This window comes from Erpetoichthys calabaricus, chromosome 1 (assembly GCF_900747795.2).
Source record: "Erpetoichthys calabaricus chromosome 1, fErpCal1.3, whole genome shotgun sequence".
NCBI classification, from domain to species: domain Eukaryota; kingdom Metazoa; phylum Chordata; class Cladistia; order Polypteriformes; family Polypteridae; genus Erpetoichthys; species Erpetoichthys calabaricus.
The window spans coordinates 246,795,837-246,819,835 of NC_041394.2; positions in this window are offsets into that span (position 1 = coordinate 246,795,837).

Sequence of the window (23,999 nt, forward strand, 5' to 3'; positions counted from 1 at the left end):
TCAAACCTGAATGTTACTGTTTTTGTGATAAAAAACATCTATCAAACAACTGGAGGTGTTAATTTCACTGCTCTGAAATCTGTGTTATTTCTAAATGAAATAAGACAGGAACTGATTCTGAAGTGGTAGTGCATGGTTGTTTTTTTTTTTGCCATTTGTTGACCAAATGAGAAAGGCTAGACTGAAACGGTTTGGACACGTGCAGAGGAGAGATGAGGGGTACATCAGGAAAAGAATGTTGAGGGTGGAACCACCAGGTAAGAGGAGAAGAGGAAGGACAATGAGGAGGGTTATGGATGTGGCAAGGAAGGACATGAAGGCAGTCTGTGTGGCAGAAAATTATGTAAAAGACAGGGGAAGATAGAGATGTTTGATCCGCTGTGGCTATCCCTAAATGGGAGCAGATGAAAGAAGAAGGAAAAAAGCCATATTCAGTTAACTCAATATATACTGGTGAGACTCTTGTCAGGTGGATGCAGACAAATCCAAACATGATTTAGCCTTCAGCTCAATAAAATATTTTCCCCAAAAGCCAATATTTATGGTCAAGCCATGCCCACACACTACAGTGTCATCACAACCATGTTTAAACAAAGGAACACAATGCTTTACACTATGCTTTAACAGGTAGAATGAAAAAGGCAAGAGGAACAAAGTGCTGCTGCTCTCTACTAAGCTGAAGTTTAGCAATTTACCTTTATTTTTTCACACCAACTTTATTAGAGTACACTATTTGCTTTACTGAGCCGTCAATGACCTGTCCCACACAGTGATGCTGGTAATAATAGCCTGTCGATGCATGAAGGACTATTTACTTTGTTTTTTCAGTTCTGACAAATAATTTACAGATCCATTATCTTCTGCGTTGCATCGACTTTAACACACCTGTAATTACAGCCCACACCTAACTTCACATGCTACATATATATAATGAACTATAAAACACCACTAAACTCTAATATCAATGTGCATTAAAATGACCACACAAATTAACATAAAATATTTTCCCTTATTTCACAAATTTCAAAACAGTAATAAAAACTCAACAGCACGGTACTGTTTATAAATAGTCAGTGTGGCCTAGTGGGTAGAGCACCGGACTTTGGTGGCTGGTCCAGTCTTCCTTTGAGGTTTACAATGTCATCATGAATGGGACACGCCACTTCCCAGTCCTTCAACTGTAGAGACATAAATAACTGAAATGTGTTGTCATCTTGTAGGTCACTTTTGTGTAAAGACATCTATGGAATAAATTATCATACGCCCTCTATTTCCTTTGATTCATGAATCCACATTTCCACATCATGTAAATTAAAAAATGAAAATGAAAATAAACCTGGCATCTTATTCAGAATAATTGTGACATGTGAACCCTCACTCATCAAGGTCAATTTCTCCCATTTTAGCAGTCACAGTGTTGTGTTTTTTTTGATATACAAGATCAATGATTTCCAAGTTCAGTCCTGAAGTCTTCCTATGGCTGCATGTTTTTGTTACAACACAGTTAGTCAGTTATTTTATCACTAATTGATCACATTGTTTTATCAGCTTTTCTTTTTGAGAAAATCACAGCAGTAGGAAATTTGTAAGAAAATTTGAAAAAATTTTAAATTTAAATGATTAACTCTTTGGTTATTTTGCTAGTAATTAACCTTTTTGCTGTGGAGTTTGCTCACTTAATTATATTCTAATAAAGTTCATTAATGACAAGAAGCATAGACACCTGAGCAAACAACATTGAATACTGTAAGGATGAAGCTACTTGAGTGTCAGACCCACTATTATGCTAACTAATAAATACAATAATGGCTTAAATAACCAGAACACCTGGAGAATTGGAATTAAAGTCAGGATGATAAAAATGTAACAACAAAGATAGAAAAAGACAAAACTAATTATCCATGTTTAATATGCATACAGTAAACGCTTACTACATTCCAATAAATATTTAGCAAAATCAGTTTTATCATTTACAAATTGACACCAAAACATTGCAACTCAGAAATAAGAGCTTGGTTAAGTAATGGAGGAGTCCAATAAAAAGCAGAAGGCGGCCTTGGCAACAGGGAGCCCCCCATGACTGAGCCCGAGACCTACTGACCTAGATTAAACAAGATTACAAATTGAACAGCCACTAGTATATCTGCCATTAATGAATAATATAGCATATAATCAACTGTAACACCCTGTTAGTAATTTTAAATTAAATGCAGAACATTGTCCAAACCCATTCAGTCTAAAATGTGTTGGTATAGAGTGGGACACTACACCAAGCAGCACTGGACATTTGGTAATAATAATAATAATAATCCATCCATCCATTTTCCAACCCACAGAATCCGAACACAGGGTCACGGGGGTCTGCTGGAGCCAATCCCAGCCAACACAGGGCACAAGGCAGGAACCAATCCCGGGCAGGGTGCCAACCCACCGCAGAATAATAATAATGATACATTTTATTTATATAGCACCTCAGTTCACAACCATATGGGTTAGAATGAATAAAAGGATAAAATAAATTAACTCCAATTCCTGAAGTTTACAAAAATAAATAAATAAATAAAAGTCAGACCTGACTTTAAAAGAGAAAATTAAAAAATAAGTCAAACTAGAATTACAATGGAAAGAAAGAACTACAAAATAAACAAGAAAAAATGACAACTAAAAAAGTGCTAATACAAGCAAAGGAATCAAAGGAAACAAACATTAAACTGAAAAATTTAAGGAAGCTAATCTAAATTCCAAAATACTAAGATAGTCACAATCAAATTAAAAAAAAAGCCAGTAGTTAAAAAACACTAATCCAAAGATGTTTTCAAGAAACAAATTCAATACCTTGTAAAATCTAGTATGTAATGTGTACTCGTGTAGAATGCACATGCTTGATTTAGCCCAAAATTTTCATGTATAAAAAGAACTTCATATATAATGCACACAGTTTTCAAGATTTAATTAAGATTGTAGTCATTTTTTAAACAAAATTTAAAATAATAACAATTATTATAATCATTTTTTATTTAAATTAAGTAAATAAGCACATTACATTTTTAACAATGCTTATAGTACTAGGGTGTTGTACCATGTTAGCCATTATGGATGTTGAGAGAAGTCAAGCAAAATGACACCTTTTATTGGCTAAGTAAAAGATTACAATATGCAAGCTTTTGAGCTTTTTACATCTTGCTTTAAGAAGTGGCCTGAGTTGCCTTGAAAACTTGTATATTGTAATCTTTCTAGTTAGCCATTAAAAGGTGTCATTTTGCTTGACTTCTCACTATAACAATACTTATAAAAACAAGTAAATACTTGAATCAAAAAATTTGATTTATACTTAAATCAAAAATTTTTATTTTAAATTGCGTACATTTTTTAACAATCTACCTATAGGCGATAACAATTACTGTATTACCCAAACAAAAATTCATAACAGTAAATATAGGTATACCTAACTGAAAGAGTAGTCGGCAGCACTGTAACTAATGAGAAGCTTATCTAGCGCTGTAGAGTCAATGCTAATGTCACTGATACCTTCATAACAAATATCACCATCATTATATTCATCTGATGACACCTGTTTATCCTTCCAGAAAACAGCATCCTCACTGCTGTCAAAATTATTAGAAATAAAGCAATTGAGGAAACCATGTTGAATTATACATGCATCTAATTCATTCCAAGCTGAAAGTATCCATTCAGGCAGTTCAGAGAGAGTTGGTTGACACATACGGCCACCAGCAGTAAATGTGTGATCACCATTGCTTAACCATGCTTTCCATTTATGACGGATAGCACCCATTATTGACTTATTAACAGAAGCATCTAAAGGTTGTAATAGATGGGGCATGCCTCCTGGAATAATAACAAGATCAGATTTTATTTTCTTGAGTTCCTCCTTTATATTTACGTGAATTGAGTCAAGCACCAACATAAAAAGTTGTTTCCTTAGACCATGGGAATGTTTTGCCCAAATGCATTTTAACCAGTCAATGGTTAATGCTTCATCCATCCATCCTTTAGAGCGGACACAAATATATACAGCACTTGGAAATTTTATTCCTTTGGGTAGGGATTTTCTCTTAAAAATTATGAAAAGTGGCAACTTTCCTCCATCTGCAGTACATGCTAATATAACAGTAAAGTGAGACTTCTCATGTCCAGTTGTACGTATAGACACAGTTTTTGTGTCTATTTTGTCTACAATCCTATTGCAATGTATATCAAAAGTAAAGGGTATCTGATCTGAGTTTCTATTCTGTGTAAGATTATATTATATGTGTGTTCCTTTGATAATATTCTTTTGGAACTCTAGGAGCTTTGTTTCATAGTCGTCTGGAAGACGTTGTGCAATGGTAGTTCTTCTATGAACTGAAAGACCATGCCACCTCATAAAACGAACTGCCCATCCATAAGATGCTTTAAAATCTGTTGCCATCACAAGAGATTTTTTAAGTTCCAAACCGTTAAGTCTGATTTCCATGCATCAAACACCAATTCCCTGTAGCCTCCTATTTGTTAACCAGTCCGTTAATTCTTTTTCTAGGTCTGGAAAATTTGGTGGGGCCCCACGATTTGCCTTTTTTTAGCAGGCAACACCTGTTTGTGCTCCATAATCAGATGTTTGACTCAGGAATACAAAAATGGTGACTTGCTGCCTGATTGATATTAGTTTCTGCATATTTTATTACTAACAGCTTTTAGGGGCTTACAATACTAGATAGTACTAAAATTATTACCTCCTGAAGGAACACGACAACCACCTGCCTACTACTATCAAGTCCATTGACCAAGTCAAAATTACCAACTATAATGCATTATAATGCACATGCAGACTGAACGGTCAGTGAAAGATTAGTGCTGACGCCTTAAGTGAGAGGGGAGAACTGTAATGCAGCTCCACCTAAACCTAATGTTGTATACAGAATAGCACTTAGTCACATTGTATTTTTGATACATCCAACAGCACTATAACTAATGGCCACTGTCTTACAAAACATCCCGGGGGATGCTGGGTAACACAGCAAGTTTATCAATACTGTATACACGATGGCTCAGTGGTTATCACCCCTGAATGACCTTGTTATGAAAGGTGCTGATCCAAGCCTTATATGTAAAATAATAAAAACATAATCTAAGAACTGAAGATCCCTATCCTCATTACACATTTCTCAATCGAAAAACAGAACTATTACTTTAGGGTGAATATTTAAATATTCTGTCACATTTTAATCTTTAAGGTGTCACTTCAGTGTTCTTACCAGTCACTTCTCATATGGCACTTTTTCATTAGCACTAGAAACCAGAAGGCAGTCTGACTGTTTCATTACAAACAAGAACTCTAAGGGAGGCACTCTTATAAACAAGGGTGCCAAAGCAGTTCTCCAGAGTAATTCCATAAAGGAACCATTTTTGTTTCCCAAAAGACCCATCCACATGAAGGTCCCAGAAAGAACTTTTATAACCAGCTCTACACAGTAAATAACCATGGATGAGATGGTAACAGATTTGTGAAATACCAATGATTCCTAATTTTAAAAGGACTCTTGCTTTATATAATAGCACAGGCCAAGTCCATGTTTTCTTATTCTGTTAAAGTCCTGCTAGGTAGCCTAACATACAGTAAAGATTACATTTTTTCCACATATTAGAAAGTTTTTCAAAGCACAAAGAACCAACTTCATATGCAAAGATCCCATCCCAGAATAAAATAGTGCTTTGTCAAATAATAGTTCTAAGGAGAACAACACAACCCAATAAAGAACCATAAAATGCCATTAAAGAACCAGAATTTGAGTGTACATTGATTACATTAAGGTTAATAAGCACATTTTTAGGCAGTTCTCAAACAGTAGATATGGAAGAAATTGTCATTATGCTAAATGATCTTTGGGCAACATTGTTGCACTGTAATTATTGCTCCTGTTTCACAGCTCTGAAGTCCTAGGTCCAAATGCTAGACTTTACCTGTAATGGAGTTTGTACATTTTCTATGTGCCTGCATGGGATTTATTCACATATCCCAAAGATGTGCCTGTTAGGTTACTTAGTGAGGGTATGTGGGTGTATGCAAGAGTACGCCACATGATGTGTTAGCCCTCTGTTACCGAGACAGGCACTGGCCTCCATCAACTCTACACTATCAATGCAGATTAGGAACATGAATGGCTAGGGAATTATTCCTTTTTTGCTGATTTTTATACTTTTGAATATTTATTTTTTCCTTGGCAAGGTCTTAACTGTACAGAATGTCTATTTCCGCCAGTGTCTTTGATATAAAGTAAAAGAATTTTATGAGAAGACTATTCACTATGTTTTCTGCATGCTGACTAGTAATTCGCAGATTTGTTATTTTTTGGCTTGCATCCACACCATCTACTTGATTCTACAGAACCTACCATTCCACTCTTTTTTTCTGCCAACTTCTTTGATATTCATCTATACTTAATAGAAGTGATACAAAAAAGCATAACGTCAATTGGGAAGTAAATAAGATTTATGACTCTTAAACACCACACCCATCTGGCCTCTGGAGCTAACACCACCACAACCCACCTTAATACCAACACAAACCACAGCCCACTCGTGATCACTCCACAACACACTCCATGCTTTCTATAAGGGTTATAGATGATAAAAGGGGCAATTTGTTACAATGAAAATAATTTCTAGACAAACCACAAAAATTCTACAGTGCATATCTCTTAAAAAATTCAGCAACCAATTATACCCTTTACTTCACGTTCTTTGTAGAACTGCACCATGAAATTTAATAAATAGTCAAGGAAATGTCTCTATTAAAATTATCAAACAGCACAAATTCAAGCGCTGTACAGTCTATAAAAAAACAAAGAAGGAAGGGAATTGTGTGCCAATCATATGATTGCTGTGACGTGTTGGGCTTGTGGGTGTTCGCCTGATTTGAAAAGTCACATGAATATATACAAGTCCAGAAGCTTTCATTTCAACTATAATAATAATTATTTTCTACTGCTCTTCTATATTTAATACAGGAATGTTAATCATATCACAGCGCCATGGCTGACTTGACCATGTTGTGTTTGCCATGCTTTCTCATCCCCATTGATCTATTACTATTATTCTAGTCTAAATGGCAAGTCTGATGATACATTGCTGCAAGTTCTTCTGCCATTCACACTCATGACCTTGCACTTAAACCTCTCCTCACAGTAAAAGCAAGCTATAAGAAACTGAAGAGACAATCCTGCAGATTAAAATGTTCCTACAGTACATGCACATGGCCACATGGGTGATGGTGACACCGATAAATGATCGAGTACTGAGTCCTGTGACAGTAACCACCCCAGATATACAACTTAAAGTGTCGAGTCTTTGGTAATGCTTCTTATGCAGTAGTTCAAACTTTTGACCATTACACCAAGAATAAATAGGCAAATGTAAGTTAGATCAACTCTTTGGAGCATGTCCAAATCAATAGGCCCTACATTTGAAATATATATTATAGAAGCTAAAATGCATCTGGCTATTTTCCTATCTTCCTACTACCGCAGCTTTCTGTGCCATTTTAGATATTTTCTCAAAATTTCCGAAATTAATAAATTTCTTTACTATATATTCCATGAAAACCTGAGAAACAAGCAAAATCTCCTGAAAGAGCTCTTATTCCATCCCACCTTAAGTTTTGTTATCCCCAGTGTCAGGGGTCTCCTGGCATGTGTCTTAAAACCCAATATTAAAGAAACAAAACAGGTTGAAGATTCCCCACTTCCATATTTCATTATAAAGTATTAATTGCAATACATCTTTTTAAAGGTTAAAACAGTGTGCGTAAATTTGCCATGTGATAGACTGGTATCCTGTCTGTCGCTCCTGGAATAGGTTTTGTTCTGAGTTACCCCATACTAGAATATATGTTTGTTTGCAAAATGAAAAATGAATGAATGATTCGGTCCTGCCCTCCTGCCACATCTTCATGGATCACCACTTCCACCTCACATTTACTCATTTTTGGATATATTTACTCCTTGGTCTCCACAGCCTTTTCACTTCTTGATTTTTCATTGTACTCCTTTTCATCCTCTAATAACAAATTGGTTTCAGTGAGTTATTAAGCTGCTAATATCTTCCTGGTATCTCCCAAGAAAAAGCAAGACCGATGTCTAATGAATTCTTGGAGGAACTTACTTTGTAACTGTCAAACAAGTGTGCTTGGCAGACAACTTGAGGGCTTATCTAATGGTAATTCTACCCTGAGTTGAGTGTTGGTGCTGTTGCTTAAATGCTTCTGCACCTCTCTCCCCTACAGATCAGATGACTGGCAGCATCAGTAGAGCTGGGGGGTCCTCTACAGCGCATCTTCAACCTGAGCCTGGAACAGGGGAAAGTCCCAAGGCTTTGGAAAACATCTTGCATCACCCCAGTCCCAAAGGTATCACGTCCTGGTGAGCTGAATGACTTCCGGCCTGTCACTCTAACATCACATGTGATGAAGACCATGGAGCGGCTGCTGCTTCACCACCTGAGGCCACAGGTCCAACACGCCCTCGACCCTCTGCAGTTCGCATACCAGGAGAAGGTGGGAGCGGAAGATGCCATCATCTATATGCTACATTGATCCCTCTCCCACTTGGACAGAGGCAGTGGCGCTGTAAGAATTATGTTTCTAGACTTCTCTAGCGCCTTCAACACCATCCAACCTCTGCTCCTTAGGGACAAGCTGACAGAGATGGGAGTAGATTCATACCTGGTGGCATGGATCGTGGACTATCTTACAAACAGACCTCAGTATGTGCGTCTCGGGAATTGCAGATCTGACATTGTGGTCAGCAACACAGGAGCGCCGCAGGGGACTGTACTTTCTCCGGTCCTGTTCAGCCTATATACATCGGACTTCCAATATAACTCGGAGTCCTGCCACGTGCAAAAGTTTGCTGACGACACTGCTATCGTGGGCTGCATCAGGAGTGGGCAGGAGGAGGAGTATAGAAACCTCATCAAGGACTTTGTTAAATGGTGCGACTTAAACCACCTACAACTGAACACCAGCAAAACCAAGGAACTGGTGGTGGATTTTAGGAGACCCAGGCCCCTCATGGACCCCGTGATCATCAGAAGTGACTGTGTGCAGAGGGTGCAGACCTATAAATACCTGGGAGTGCAGCTGGACGATAAATTGGACTGGACTACCAATGCTGATTCTCTGTGCAAGAAAGGACAGAGCCGCCTGTACTTCCTTAGAAGACTGGCATCCTTCAACATCTGCAGTAAGATGCTGCAGATGTTCTATCAGATGGTTGTGGCGAGTGCCCTCTTCTACGCAGTGGTGTGCTGGGGAGGCAGCATTAAGAAGAAGGATGCCTCACGCCTGGACAAACTGGTGAGGAAGGCAGGCTCTATTGTTGGCATAGAGCTGAACGGTTTGACATCCGTAGCAGAGCAACGGGCACTCAGCAGGCTCCTATCAATTATGGAAAATCCACTACATCCATTAAACAGTGTCATCTCCAGACAGAGGAGCAGTTTCAGCGACAGACTGCTGTCACTGTCCTGCTCCACTGACAGACTGAGAAGATCATTCCTCCCCCAAACTATGCGACTCTTCAATTCCACCAGAGGGGGTAAACGTTGAACATTATTCAAGTTATTGTCTGTTTTTTACCTGCATTTTTTATTACTCTTTAATTTAATATTTTTGCTGCTGGAGTATGTGAATTTCCCCCTGGGATTAATAAAGTATCTATCTATCTATCTATCTATCTCAGTAACAGTGGCTTCTTCTTAATGGATTCCACCAACATTTTGAGTCAGTCTACCTTTTGACTCTGGTCTAAAAAGGCCTCTTACTAATTTTCAACCTTTTTTATTATTTTTCCAACAATTATATGGAGCTTGCCTATACGGTGTACCAGCTCTTCATCTTGTTCCTGTGTTTTGTTTTAAATAACTTATTTGTTTTAATAATAATAATAATTCTTTACATAGCGCTTTTCTCACTACTCAAAGCGCTCTCCACACAGGGAGGACCCGGGGAGCAAACCCACAATCTCCTTACTGCAAAGCAGCAGCACTACCACTGCACCACCTGTGAATTTAGAATTTCCAGCAGCTTGTATTAATTTAGATTCTCCATCCACAATATCATCTTTAGAAAAAGGAGCAGCAATTATTAAAAAATGCTTATCTTGTTGTAATTGGAATGTCTAGGGCTTGTGGCTAGCACTTTTTAGCTATCTCCAAATGGGATGGGGTATGGTGGGATGAGGACTTTATTCTCTTTTTCATATTGAACTTTTGTTATCTGATTGTTCTCGTTGTTTCTTTTATTTTTAAAAATAATTAAAAATTGAAACAATGATTCAGTCAGCATCATATACAGTATACACATATTGCAACACAAGAATGCTTTGTATGAAACATGCTACATAAAAAATACAAATATTGACAAATTAAGAGCAGGTAATTCAAAAAGGTGTTATCTGTCACACTAATATAATTAATGCACTGTGTCCAAAATTTGAGAAAATTGACCTTTTCTTTTGAATGATCACTTTGAATGAGGAGAAACCCATTAGCTGTCCATAACTTGTCAATTGGGGACAGAAGAAGAGGTGAACACTAAGGAGAAGGGTCTTAAAAGTCTGCAACCCTCTTGCTCCAAGTGTACTTTAATTAGTACACATGGCTTCGTATACATTGTCTTGTGTGGATTAGCTCTTTTGGCATGTTTCTAATAAAAACTGAGAAGCAGCCTCATTGATGTGGAGTACATTCAGCCCTGACTGGGAGCATAAAAACTAAAAATTAAAAAGGAAAACACTTTTTATTTAGTTGCACAAGCAGCTGCTCCCACATTGTCTTATAACAAGTTTTCCAACAAGTGTCATTAACAAGTATTAATGTCCTTAAATTGTAGGTTACAGTTAAATGATGATGCTTTTTGCTTTTTATTGTAAAAATGGTAGAAAATGTATTGTGTCAAACTCACACTTAAGGGAAAAATAATAGTTTTTCTGACCTTATAAAATTGTAAAAAATAAAAAACATTTATGAAAAGGAAGAACTCTAAAATTGAAAATATTCCTGTCTTTCAAAACATGTAATTGTACAAGAATATGTTGAACATCCATGTGTCAGTCGATATTCTGTCCTACTCAGTTCAGTTCAGCATCACCTATCCCAGCATATGCCAGCATGAATATTCCATCACACCTTTAGTTTTGTGATCCCCAGTGTCAGGCATTCAAGCTTGTATGTGCACACGCACACGCTCTCTTAAGCACGCAGATTTCAAAAATGAATCAAAACAGCAGTTTACAAATGGGCGGAACTTAGACAAAAGCTCACACAAACTACATTTTATAGTATGTTGAACCAATTTATGGCAAAACAAAGGATATTAAAGACGTAATTCTAACACCAGATCTATTGAACACAGCAATACGATGAAGACATGGTATTCAGTGTTCTGTCAGATTCCAGCTACGTACAGTACTTCACCAAACATTTACTACTGCAAAAGCTATTTAATATTGTAGGCATCCAAGTCAGAAGTCTTCTTTCTTTTTAATTTTCTTCTTTGTTCAGACCAAAGTGTGTGTGCATATTTATTTACTTACTTATTTACCTATTTATGCATTTATTTATTTTAAGAGCTTCTGTAAAAAGCCACATTTTTCCCTGTGGGTCAATAAAATTCTATCTATCTATCTATCTATCTATCTATCTATCTATCTATCTATCTAACTAACATGGAAAAAGTGGACAAATAGAGACACCAAATACTATTCTGAATGTGTAGCCTTTTTTAGGGTGTATTTTTTAAAATTATCATAACCAGGCTGCTACACAAGTTCCAAGCTCGTACCCGAGCATTTCTGCTGTTACAGCCATGGGAAAAAATCCTTAACAATAAATAAGGAACACTTATGCTTTGAGCTTCTTACCCTGCTCCATTCCTGTTTGTTTGTGACAATCAGCCACACATCTTCTCTCTCCAGTGGAGCCAACCAACCCAATACATTTGCTCCATGAAACCCACTTTTAAATTCACTTGGATGTTACCACAAATCACAAAATTTTTGTATGCTTTTTAATTCTCCAGGGAGGGATTAGTGACAGGAAGTAAATTTCATTGTGAGTAAGAAAAAGAATTTTGCATGTTGCTTTATTAAAATATTTAAACATGTATGTATTTAAATTTTCGCAAATGCGTGAAGAGGGATTGTAGATTGTGTGTTTGGAAGTGGTGTGATTTGTTGGTGCATGGTCCACTAAAGACAAGTCAATATTGATGCTATTGACTTCCAGAGTATTGGAGCTGATAGTAAGTAGAGGTTCCAAGCTTTTAGGACAGTCTGTCCTTCAAAACAAGTTGTATAACTGAGTATATGGGTGAACTGGCTTTTGTGACTTATAGGAACATTCAGAAGTCCTTGAAATAGTCATAACAGCATAAAACTGATATCTTAATTATTATGAATACATATATATTTAAAGGAAAAGGTAAAGAAACAGAATCTGGAAAGAATAAAACATGTGAAGGAAAACCTGACAGATTTCTTTATATTGTTTACATGAATAGGGAAAAACATTTAAACTGTGAGGAAGATCAACAGTTGCCCAAGGTGCAAAAGGACAAAGTAAAGGAGAGAGGTTAGAATTTCATCACCTTGGTAGTTTACAGCTTTCCCAATGTATTGTTAGAAAACACACTGGGAGCAGAAAAGTTCAAAGTTGGTATCTTATGTCAATTGACTCGTGATCTGCATGTTGTTGGCTATCCATTACTAAACTGGGGCATAATGCAGACAAAAGGGTGCAAGCCTGAATGAAGCAGAAGTGTCTCTTGCTTTGTTTTTATTATGTTACTCTAATGTGAGCACTGTACTTTCTTAACCTTGTTTGGTACAGTTCAATGTGATTGTGATGCACCATTAAAACAACATTGGCAAGCATTAATGTTCCTATTTTCAGAAGACAGTCTTTAGCACTTTGACACCAGTCTGTTCCTGTCCATTAACTGTGATTACGATTCTGTACAGTGCAGCATTAGCCTATTTCAGGATCTCAATCGGATCCCACAAATACCAGCTTGCTAAATCTAAGCTCACTCTTTGCTAATTTAGAGGATTCACACATGTTAAAAATAAACTCTGTGTAGGCATAAGTGAGTGAGGGGGGTGAGCAGGGGAGGATTGGGAGGAATGTACCTGACTGTTTCTAGTGTGTTCTGTGATGAGAAATACATCACACAAGTTACAGTAATATGGCTAAACTAGAATGGTTTACTGCTTTTGTGCACAAAGACCGAACAGCATGTTAGACACACTTTTGACAGTGCTTTTTGGAGATGACTTTTTACCAAAACAGAAAAACAATCCCATACAACATAACAGTTTAACGTCTCTTCTTCTGCCAAGTACTGTATCTTGAAATATAAGTAAGTAGTTCTTTAAACAGAGAATACTACAGTAGTACTACTTTGAAAACCTATTTGTCTGTAACCCTTTCAATTTATTATACTGCAGCACTCTATTATTCCCACTTTTTCTTCACCCTGATATAAGGTGTATTACTGTCACAGCTATTTGGCCATAATGAAAAGCTGTAGAAGGTGTACATCTTTCATTATTTTGATTAGTCATAACATATCACTTTTGAATTAATGTTCCTACATAGAAGCAAATGCAGGATACTCTATTTTCAATTTATTTTACAGACTAATTACACTGATAGACCTTTCATTAACAAAAAATGTTTCTCTCTAATTGTTATAAAGTGTGTAGTTTCACCTATCAAGCAATTAAAGCATAGCTGAGAAACAATAATTACTTTCTACCTCATGATGCTCCATATACTGCTATTGTTTCACACAACCTCAATATCTAGGTCCACCTCCCAAGAAGGAGATCTAGAAACCAGGGTTTACCTGAAAAAGACATTCAGACCACACCTAGAACTGGAATCCTGGTGGACATCCTGTCCTTGCCTTCATTCAGCCATAATGTACAGTGTATATGAAATTTCAGCTTACTAACTGGGAAGAAAAGGGAAATCTCTGAGCAACAGGTCATTTGTGACCACTTTGTGACTTTAACAGACCAGATAATGCAAACTCGTCATCTGTTTTACTTTTAGTCTGCTTTTTCTGGTGACACAGTGGCAACACGCTAAGCTGGAAAGATCAGAATACTCTCGTCATGACTTTGGGAGTACCTGATCATGAAGAGAGGCAGAGGATGGGAACATTAACCTTTGACTTAACACAGGAGAAACAAACAATCTTTATAGATAAAAAGATTTATTAATTTTAAAAAATGCTCTTAAACAATGAAGCTCCAATGAGCACAAAAAAGCACAGCAGGAGGTGCATTTAAAAACCGGAGTCCCACAACACAAATTCAGTGAGATCAAAAAGTACAAGGTACAAGGTCAAAAATCCAGAAAGCACAATAAATATAATAATAATAATAATAATAATCAGAAGAACTCACTAACACCTATGCATACAATGTACTGCAAAGAACAGTAGGCTTCAACAGCCTTTATAGGGCTGAGGGCAGCCCCTTGATGCTGATGTGCAGGTGGTCCCACCTCTTGCATAACCAGCCACAAAACAAATGCAACATAACAGAAGATACACAGACACATAGAAACAAAATAATCAACAATGTGCTACATTTCAGCCAGGGTATTTCCCCTAGTTAAGTTTAAAGGCATTTTTTTTTTGTTCTTAGTTGAGTCATTTACTTATTGTAATCTTCATTTTCTTAATTATCTACTGTATTGTCTTTGTCTGTGTTATGTTTCATGTGTTTTCTGGGTGGTCCCACAAGAGGGGGGCCACCTACCAATCACTGCCAGGAACAGACCTCCACCCAATAATACGAGAGGTTCTCCCACAGTTCTTGGTGGTTCATTTACTATGCTCTAGAGCAGTGGTCCCCAACCTTTTTGACAGCAAGGACCACTTTATTAGATGCAAATTTTTCCACGGACCGGTTGGTGGGGGGCAGTTTTATACACAATTTACATAACACTTCTATTATTATTAAGCAGTTCGCATACGTTTGCAACCCAAGATTTTTCTTCTTTTTTTGCATATAACAAAGACATATGCTTTGCATTTGCCATTCCAACAGATTGCACATCACAAACATTAACCCTGCTATCTTTTTCTCGCGTCTGCCATTTCTATAGGAGGGTGACAATGAGTTAAATTCCAATGGATGTTTTTCAAATGTTGACAAGCAATAAGCAAAAGGTATCACTGAAAACCACAGAAAACAAAAACAGCAAAAAAAAACAGTACGAGGAAAGTTCGAAGAAAGAATTTTTTTTACAATGTTTCTGTTTGGGGATCGTTGTGCAAACGTCACAACTGAGCTGTGACCACAGATCTAACTACTCTGTGGATGATTCGTTCAAGCATTTCAAGGTCACTTCGTTGTAATGAAAGCATCTGCTGAATGTACTTCGTAGTAACGCAATTTCTATAGACTCGTGTCATATGGGGAAACTGTCGGGAACCGTAACAATACTATGTTGTAATTGTCTCTCACCTCGGTCTCTCTCCTCTCTCTGCACCGCTGCAAAGCCCCGCCCACCAAGCGTTCTGAAAAGTCTGAGTGAGTCTCCATTGCCGGCAGTTCTCTCGCGGCACGGCTGTCAGAGGGCTGTGGCCCGGTAGTGGGTCGCGGACCGGTGGTTGGGGACCCCTGCTCTAGAGAGTTGGTAAGTTTTCCTGTGTTCTATTGTGCTTTTGTGGTTTTGTCTGGATTCCTGGCCATTTTTGCTTTGTTCTATTGTCTTTGCCCTCAAATTGTGTATTGGGACTTGTTCGCGTTGGATTGCCCTTGCTGGCAACACCTTTTTGCTTTTTGTGCTTTTTGTGCTAATTACAAGTTCAAGCAACCACAACTGACTCTCTCAATCTGGAGAACATGTTGGTCTACTCCAAGGTTGCCACATATTGCAGAGTTCTTAAACATGTCCAGAAATCTAATTTCACCCACATGTATTCATGATCCCATTCTTTCAACCACAAGATGAAGATCATGACTAAAGGTGAGGAAGGGGGTGTAGAATGACTGTCACCATTACTGTATACTGCAATATTGTCTCTACACCAATTCATAGGTCAATCTCACAATCTCTTCTACCCTTGCTCATGAATAAGACCCCAAGGTATTTGACCTATTCCCCTTGCGGTAGCTATTTACTCCTTACCATCAAGGCGCTGTCAGGCTCTCAGGTCCTTATCAGACAAAACTGACAGACCCCAACTCCTTGATAGAGGGACCAAGGCCAGTGGGATAGTAAGAGAGGCAGACAAAGATGTACAATTTGACAAAAAGGTGCAATTTATTGTTCAATAAAACGGCTAAAATAGTCCCAAAAAGTGCAAGTAGCAAAACGGTGAAAAAAGTCAATAGCTTTTAAAACGTACTAAAAATGCATAATAAATTTTTCATTCAACAACACAAAAAAAAAAAAAATTACTGTGAATTGCACCCACTCAATTATTGTTGCATCTGGGTGCGTCACTACCAGAACATTCAACCTTTAACAGGCTCATGGCCCAAAGTAATTCTGGATGCCCTACCCTTCACCCAGCTTGTCCTTTCTAAACCCCACTTCTACTTTCCCAACAAGCTTTTACAAGTTCCTCTAGCAATCAGCTGACAAGGGACCTGGACACCCATTCCGCTGTCACGCATGCCCCTTTAAACCAGGGAGTTATCTGCACGCGCATGCTCACCTGTTCAACAGATGGTGCTAGTTCATGATCACGTACACCTTCTGATTTCTACACATAGCTTCCTATGCCTGATCAACTGCACCTCCGCAGCTGGCAACAAAAGCAGCAGAGAAATAAAAAATGTAGTTTTTAAAACTTTTATTGCACTTCCCTATCTTGCTGCCTCCAAACGCAAGCGCCTCTGGAAGAAATGGACAAGCAGTGGCCAATACAACTCCCTAAGGGCTTTTCGGTGAGAGATACCAACAACACCATCCAAAATCCTCCCAAGATAAGTGGCCGCCTGACATAGTGTTGCACCCCTTCATGTGCACCTGAAAGGATGCAGGTATGTGCCATTTCTTAAAATTTTATTTATATTATCAAGGATGGACAGGGTACAGTTAATTATAATTTTCAGGACACCTCTGTGAGGAACTATAAACTGTTCTGCAAGAAGCCGGTGAGGGCAAATATACCCCTACATTGTTGTGAAGAGAGTTGCATCTTCACAGATGAAAATTACCATTTTACAAAAAAAACATTAATAAATAATAGAATAAAAAATAATTAATAGTCTGCGGTGCGTTGGCACCCTGGCTGGGGTTTGTTTCCTGCCTTGCGCCCTGTGTTGGCTGGGATTGGCTCCAGCAGACCCCCATGACCCTGTAGTTAGGCTATAGCGGGTTGGATAATGGATGGATGGATGGATCGATAATTAATAGTAAAATGTAGCCTTTGAAATGCCTGGGAATGTGAATTTTTATGTGCTCTTGATCTCCCCCTGGCCACAAATAGTATATAGTATTATAATGGTATTTTAATACCAATAATGGTATTTTTGTCAGACCTGATTATTTGATATAGCCTGTTTTTGTCATGGACTTATGGCAGTAAAGTAACAGAAGGTGTTCCTGGTGGGGCCAGACCAGTAATTGGAAACCCTCTAGATGTGCTACTGTGAGTAAAAAACCACAGGGGACATTATCCTCTTTTATTTGTAAACAGTTATTCTGAATGAAACCAAAATCAAAAAGACATCATGGGAGCAGAATGACAGGATATCTCCAACAAAGTGTTAGATGGTGGCAGACTTTTCACAGGGGAGGCCATACTGCATATTATGGATGGTAAAAAGCATGGAAGCCACCAAGGGTATAAACAATACAATACGATACAATTTATTTTTGTATAGCCCAAAATCACACAAGAAGTGCCGCAATGGGCTTTAACAGGCCCTGCCTCTTGACAGCCCCCCAGCCTTGACTCTCTAAGAAGACAAGGAAAAACTCCCAAAAAAAACCTTGTAGGGAAAAATGGAAGAAACCTTTGGAAAGGCAGTTCAAAAAGAGACCCCTTTCCAGGTAGGTTGGGCGTGTAGTGGGTGTCAAAAGAAGGGGGTCAATAGAATACAATACCATACACAGAACACAACAAATCCTCAATACAGTATAAAAATAAAAATTTTAGAAGTACGGAGCAGAATTTAACAGTAGATGATATCACATAATATGATTTGGATTTGTTTAGAGTCCTGGAGACCTCATCCATCAAGCTGCCTCCCCCATTTGGCCATTCCACAGCTGAAACAGAGCTGGACCAGCCAATCCGATGAAAGGACCCCTCTACCCCACGATTCCTGTGATCCTCCATCAGGGATGACTTTACCTTAGGCAGGCAAACCAACTTGGTAAGTGGGCCGTGGCACCAAATGCCACATTTGAGTACCGGGAGGAGAAACAGAATAGGTGAAGGTTAGTATCCAATTATAACTTATCATGTTACTTATGTTTTAGTGCTAATGACTAACAACAGAGATGCAGTATGTACAGTTAATTAGCAGCTCTAGTCAGGATATGCTAAACTGAAGTAGTGAGTCTTCAGCCGGGATTTAAAAGCTGAGACCGAAGGGGCATCTTTTATAGAAGCAGACAGACCATTTCACAGTTTAGGGGCCCTGTAACTAAAAGCTCGACCTCCCACTGTTATTTTATTAATCCTTGGAATCATAAGCAGATCTTAATGTGCGCTCTGGTTTGTAAGTCATGATAAGTTCAGACAAGTAAGCCGGACCTTGGCCATTTAATGCTTTATATGTTAAAAGGAGGATTTTGAAATCTGCCCTAAACTTAACCGGGAGCCAGTGTAAGTTTTTAAAAACTGGAGTTATGTGTTCGTACTTTCTTGTTCTTGTAATAATTCTTGCAGCTGCATTTTGGATTAACTGGAGGCTGTATAGAGAACAGTTTGAACATCCAGTGAACACCGCATTGCAGTAGTCAATCCTACTAGAGACAAATGCATGAATTAATTTCTCAGAATCCTGTTTATTTAGAAAGCGCCTTAATTTCCTAGCATTTTTAAGATGGAAGAAACATGTTTTGGACAACTTTGTAATATGCGCTTTAAATGACATGCTAGAGTCAAAGATAACTCCTAGATTGCGGGCTGATTCAGTAAAATTAATTGGGATTCCAACTGAGTTAAATTATGACAAAATATTGTTGTGATCAGCGTCATTCCCTCCAACAATTAACATCTCTGTTTTATCTGTATTTAAAGACAAGTAGTTCTCATTCATCCACTCCTTTAATTCACTAACACAACTAATTAAAGACAACATTGGAGAAACTTAATTTGATTTAAATGAAAGGTATAACTGGGTGTCATCTGCATACGAGTGAAAATTAACATTATGTTTCCTAATGATAGATCCCAGTGGAAGCATGTAAAGTGAAAACAGTAAAGGTCCCAGTACTGAGCCCTGCGGGACACCATATCTCACTTCTGTGTATAATGATGGAGTACTGTCAGCACATTTCTGTACATATTGGAATCGATTTGATAAATAAGAACTAAACCAAGCGAGCACAGTGCCTGTAAGCCCAACATCATTTTCTAGCCTGTGCAGTAAAATAGAATGGTCAGTGGTGTCAAATGCTGCGCTTAAGTCCAACAGCATAATTACAGTGGAGTCTCCTTCATCAGATGATATCAGAATTTCGTTTACAACACGCATTAGTGCCGTTTCTGTACTATGACCAGTGCAGAAACCAGACTGGAATTTCTCAAATAAATTGTAATGTGTAAGGTGTGACTAAAGCTGACTGGCGACTACTTTTTCTAGTATTTTAGAGAGAAACAGTAAATTTGAAATAAGCCTATAATTATTTAGTATGTGTGGGTCTAGGTCTGACTTTTTAAGTAATGGTTTAATGACTGACACTTTTAGTGTATCAGGTACTGTGCCATGCAATAATGAACTACTGATAATGTTTAGGATAGGCGCTGCAAGAACATTCATTGCACTTTTTACTAGTTTTGTTGGCACTGGATCTAGGGAACAAGTAGTGGGCTTCATTTTAAAAATTAAAGTTAAGACTTCCTGCTCAGTTACAGGATTAAAATTACTAAAGTGCTGAGTGCAATGTGAGACAGGGTCTGCTAAGCTAGTATGTGGTTTGTACTGTGATGCAGAGATCTGGGATCTTATATTTTTAATTTTCTCATTGAAGAAGTTCATAAAGTCTGTACTGCTAATGTCTGTTGATATTTTGCACTGTTGATCTGAATTTCCATTTGTTAATTTAGCCACTGTTCTAAATAGTACCTAAGGATTTTTATTATTGCTATCTATTAATGTAGAATAGTATTCTGAGCGAGCTTTAAAGAGAGATTTTTTTATATTTATTAACACTCTCTGTCCATGAAATTTGAAAGACATGTAGCTTTGTTGTTATCCATTTGTGTTCCAGTTTTCAACACTCTAATTTAAGAGCTTGAGTGTTTTCATTAAACCAGGGAGAGTTTCTATGTGCTTTGATCACTTTTGTTTTAGGGGTGCCACTGTGTCCAGAGCATCTCTCAAGGTCACATTATAATGTGATGTTAGCTCATCTAAATTGTTTTCCACGTTTACATTTGATGTTAACTGATCTAAATGGTTTTCCACAATTACACTCGACTTACTCAAAGTATCTATAAATTTTGAAGCACTGTCTTTGTTTTACATTTAAATCAAATGTAATTAAGTAGTGATCGGAAATAACTTCATTTAATGGAGTAATATTTAAATTTTGAATTTCAACTTTGTAAGTTATAATTAAATCTAATGTGTGGTTATGATTATGAGTTGGACCTTTGACAATCTGACAAAATCCTACTGAATTTAACAAATAAGTAAAACATTTGCTAAAAGTGTCAGTTTCCAAATCAATGTGTACATTAAAATCCCCAATCCCAGCCAGCACAGGGAGCAAGGCAGGAACAAACCCTGGGCAGGGCTCCAGCCCACCACATACAGAAGAAGTGGATTTTAATTATTTTTAAATATATAATTATTTATTAGATAGATAGATAGATAGATAGATAGATAGATAGATAGATAGATAGATAGATAGATAGATAGATAGATAGATAGATAGATAGATACTTTATTAATCCCAAGAGGAAATTCACATACTCCAGCAGCAGCATACTTGATACAAAACCAATATTAAATTAAAGAGTAATAAAAATGCAGGTAAAAGTGTTGCTGGGTTAGATACTCTGAAAGCCTGGAGTGTTGTTTTGTGGGTATGCCTTACTCTATCTGCATCAAAAGATCAGATGCTCACCTTCCACTAGGTAGATAAAAAATAATAGGAGGAAAGAGCTTTATAAAAGAATATTGCTGTGAGCTATGGAATGTTATGGCACAAAGCAGGAAATAACCCTGGGTTGAATGCCAGTCACATTGTACAGAGCCACAGTGAGCTCCTTTACAATTGCCAATCAATGTGACATGCATGAAACTGGGATGTGGAACTGGCATCAGGAGAATCAGAGATGGAGCCGTGCTCCCTACAGCACCACCTACCCTTCCAATGCGTGACTACTACTTATATAAGAAAACATCTGTGTGTACCTAATAATAAATAATAGAACTGGCAGTAATCAAAGAAGTCAGGCAATTCAAGCACTGCCATTTGTTACAGCTCAGATATAATCTAATATGTACGCTTACTGCCTATGGTCACGCCACATAAAAGATCATACGCAGTCTTAAGCAAATGCAAGCATTATGTTATTTCTATTAATGATAAGAATTGAAATAGATACTTACTATTCACAAAAATTATTGGATTTACCATTCACATTTCTTAGTTACCTACACTAAGAAAATCTCTTCAAAATCTTCATGACAACAGAAAGTTTCATATTCCTGTAAGATGTATCAGTGTCCAGTACATTTTAAAACTTATCATACACCCCAAATACTTTTGCATTGAAAGAGAGAGATGGGGAGGAAAGGCCCAAAGAAGGTCCATATACTGTATGAGACAGTGCAGCATTTGTTAGAATATAAAAACCTCATCAGAAATTAGCATTGAGCAGCAGTCCAAACCTGAATGATTTTGTACACACAAGATAAACTCATCCTTTTAGATCAACAAAGGCTAGGTATCAAGAAGCAGGTGAACTTTACTCAGGCCATGTCCACTTCAAATAGTAAACTGTGTGATTCCTTCCTTCCAACACCTGAACCAACACATTTGTGGACCGTGTATTGAAGGAGTTTTAAATCTTATGTGTATGGATACAGTATACACAGAGGAATGTGGAATGGCCACTTTCTGAGAAACAAAGGGGCACTTCTCTAGTGTGTCCAACTAGGAAACCTATGGCGTGTCTTACGTTCTTTTATGTCATTCTTCAGTTTATATACAATATTTATGATACATAAGATATATGATAAAATACACATAGTGGTTAATCTGTGCCATCTTGTGGTTTTATTGCCATATCATTATTCTTCAATCTCGGTTTACATGTTTTGATGAAATCTAAGTGCACTTTTTACACAAAATATTCATCAAAACCTAAAAAATTTGCTGGCTATTTCTTTTTTCCTTAAAGAAGACAACCCTCACAGTCAAGTTACACACTCATGAATATTCACTAACATGAGTAAGTCAATCAAACTTGTTCAGGCTGAATGATTTTAGGTTACTTGGAGAAAATTGATGTATTATGTAGCCACAGGAAGCCATTTTTTAAAGAAACATATTTCTCAGCCAAATTACTGCATGTCAAATTGTCTTTGAATTAACTGTCAGTTTGCAGAGTTTATCCTGTTCACCAGTTTAATTTACTCAAGTAAGAACTCTAAAAACTCTGAAAACAGTTTCTTCTCAAAAAGGTTCAGTTTTATTTAAATTGCTGTCCTATTATTTCTCACTTTTTTATATTATGACAGAAGTACACTAGCAAGGAAGCATTCAGATTATCTGCCGAACTTCTGTTTCCATCTGTTGGATGAGTCCTTGGCTTAGACTGTCTGTATTCTAGTAGTTTTAGTAGGACTGATTCACTCACTCCTACTAATACCAAAATGTGAATAGTACCAGGAAAAAAAATAAAAACAAAAATATTAGATATTAAACATTTCAAACTTAAAAGCATTTCAGCTCAAATCCTTTGTATTTTCATAGAAATTAAGAAGTTAGGGGTCACTAATCATTTTGTTTACTTGAATTAACCTCAGTAGAAAGTTTTGGTCACTTTTTTTGAAACAGTCTTGTATTTTGTAGCTACTTTAAGTGGAGCTGAAATAACTTGAGAAAGACATTACAGTGCAATATTTTAGGCAGTCATAAAACATTGTTATTCACATTTCATTCCCTTAGCTAAGTTTTTTCCAGGTTCTAACGGAGACACTATGTACATACAGAGATGTTGCTTTGTTCTTACTGCTGTCCAAGGTACTTTCAAAAGGTACTCTGATACACTTGCCTTACCTTAGCTCCATAATCTTGCAATTCTTCCCAAAGCAGGTTTGCAGGATGAAAATGATTTACAAATAATAATTCACCAAGATTCTGAAATACCAGACAATAACATATATATGTTTATTTCACCTCTCCATAGTGGGTGCAGACAGTTTGCAAATGCAGGATTACTCACTTTCTTTCAGTAGACCCATACTAGAAGAGATCATCTGTCACTAATGAAATTATTGTCCCCAGAGAGAGTGTCTGAGCAAATCAATGCTCTACTTAACTAGAAGACACTCAATCTCAATGGTCAAATAATGGCTTTCCTATGCCAGTAATTTCCTGCTCAGATAATGCACACAACATTTATTTTGCACAAATTCATGAGTGAGAAAACCTCTTTTCTGAAGCATCACCTAGATTGGTCTGCAATTGTTTTAGTACTAGAGAATGCCTTAAATTTAAGAATGTTTGTCTCACTTATAGCTCTGGATTATTTTAGTTGTTTCTTCATTGAAATGTCCTGATAC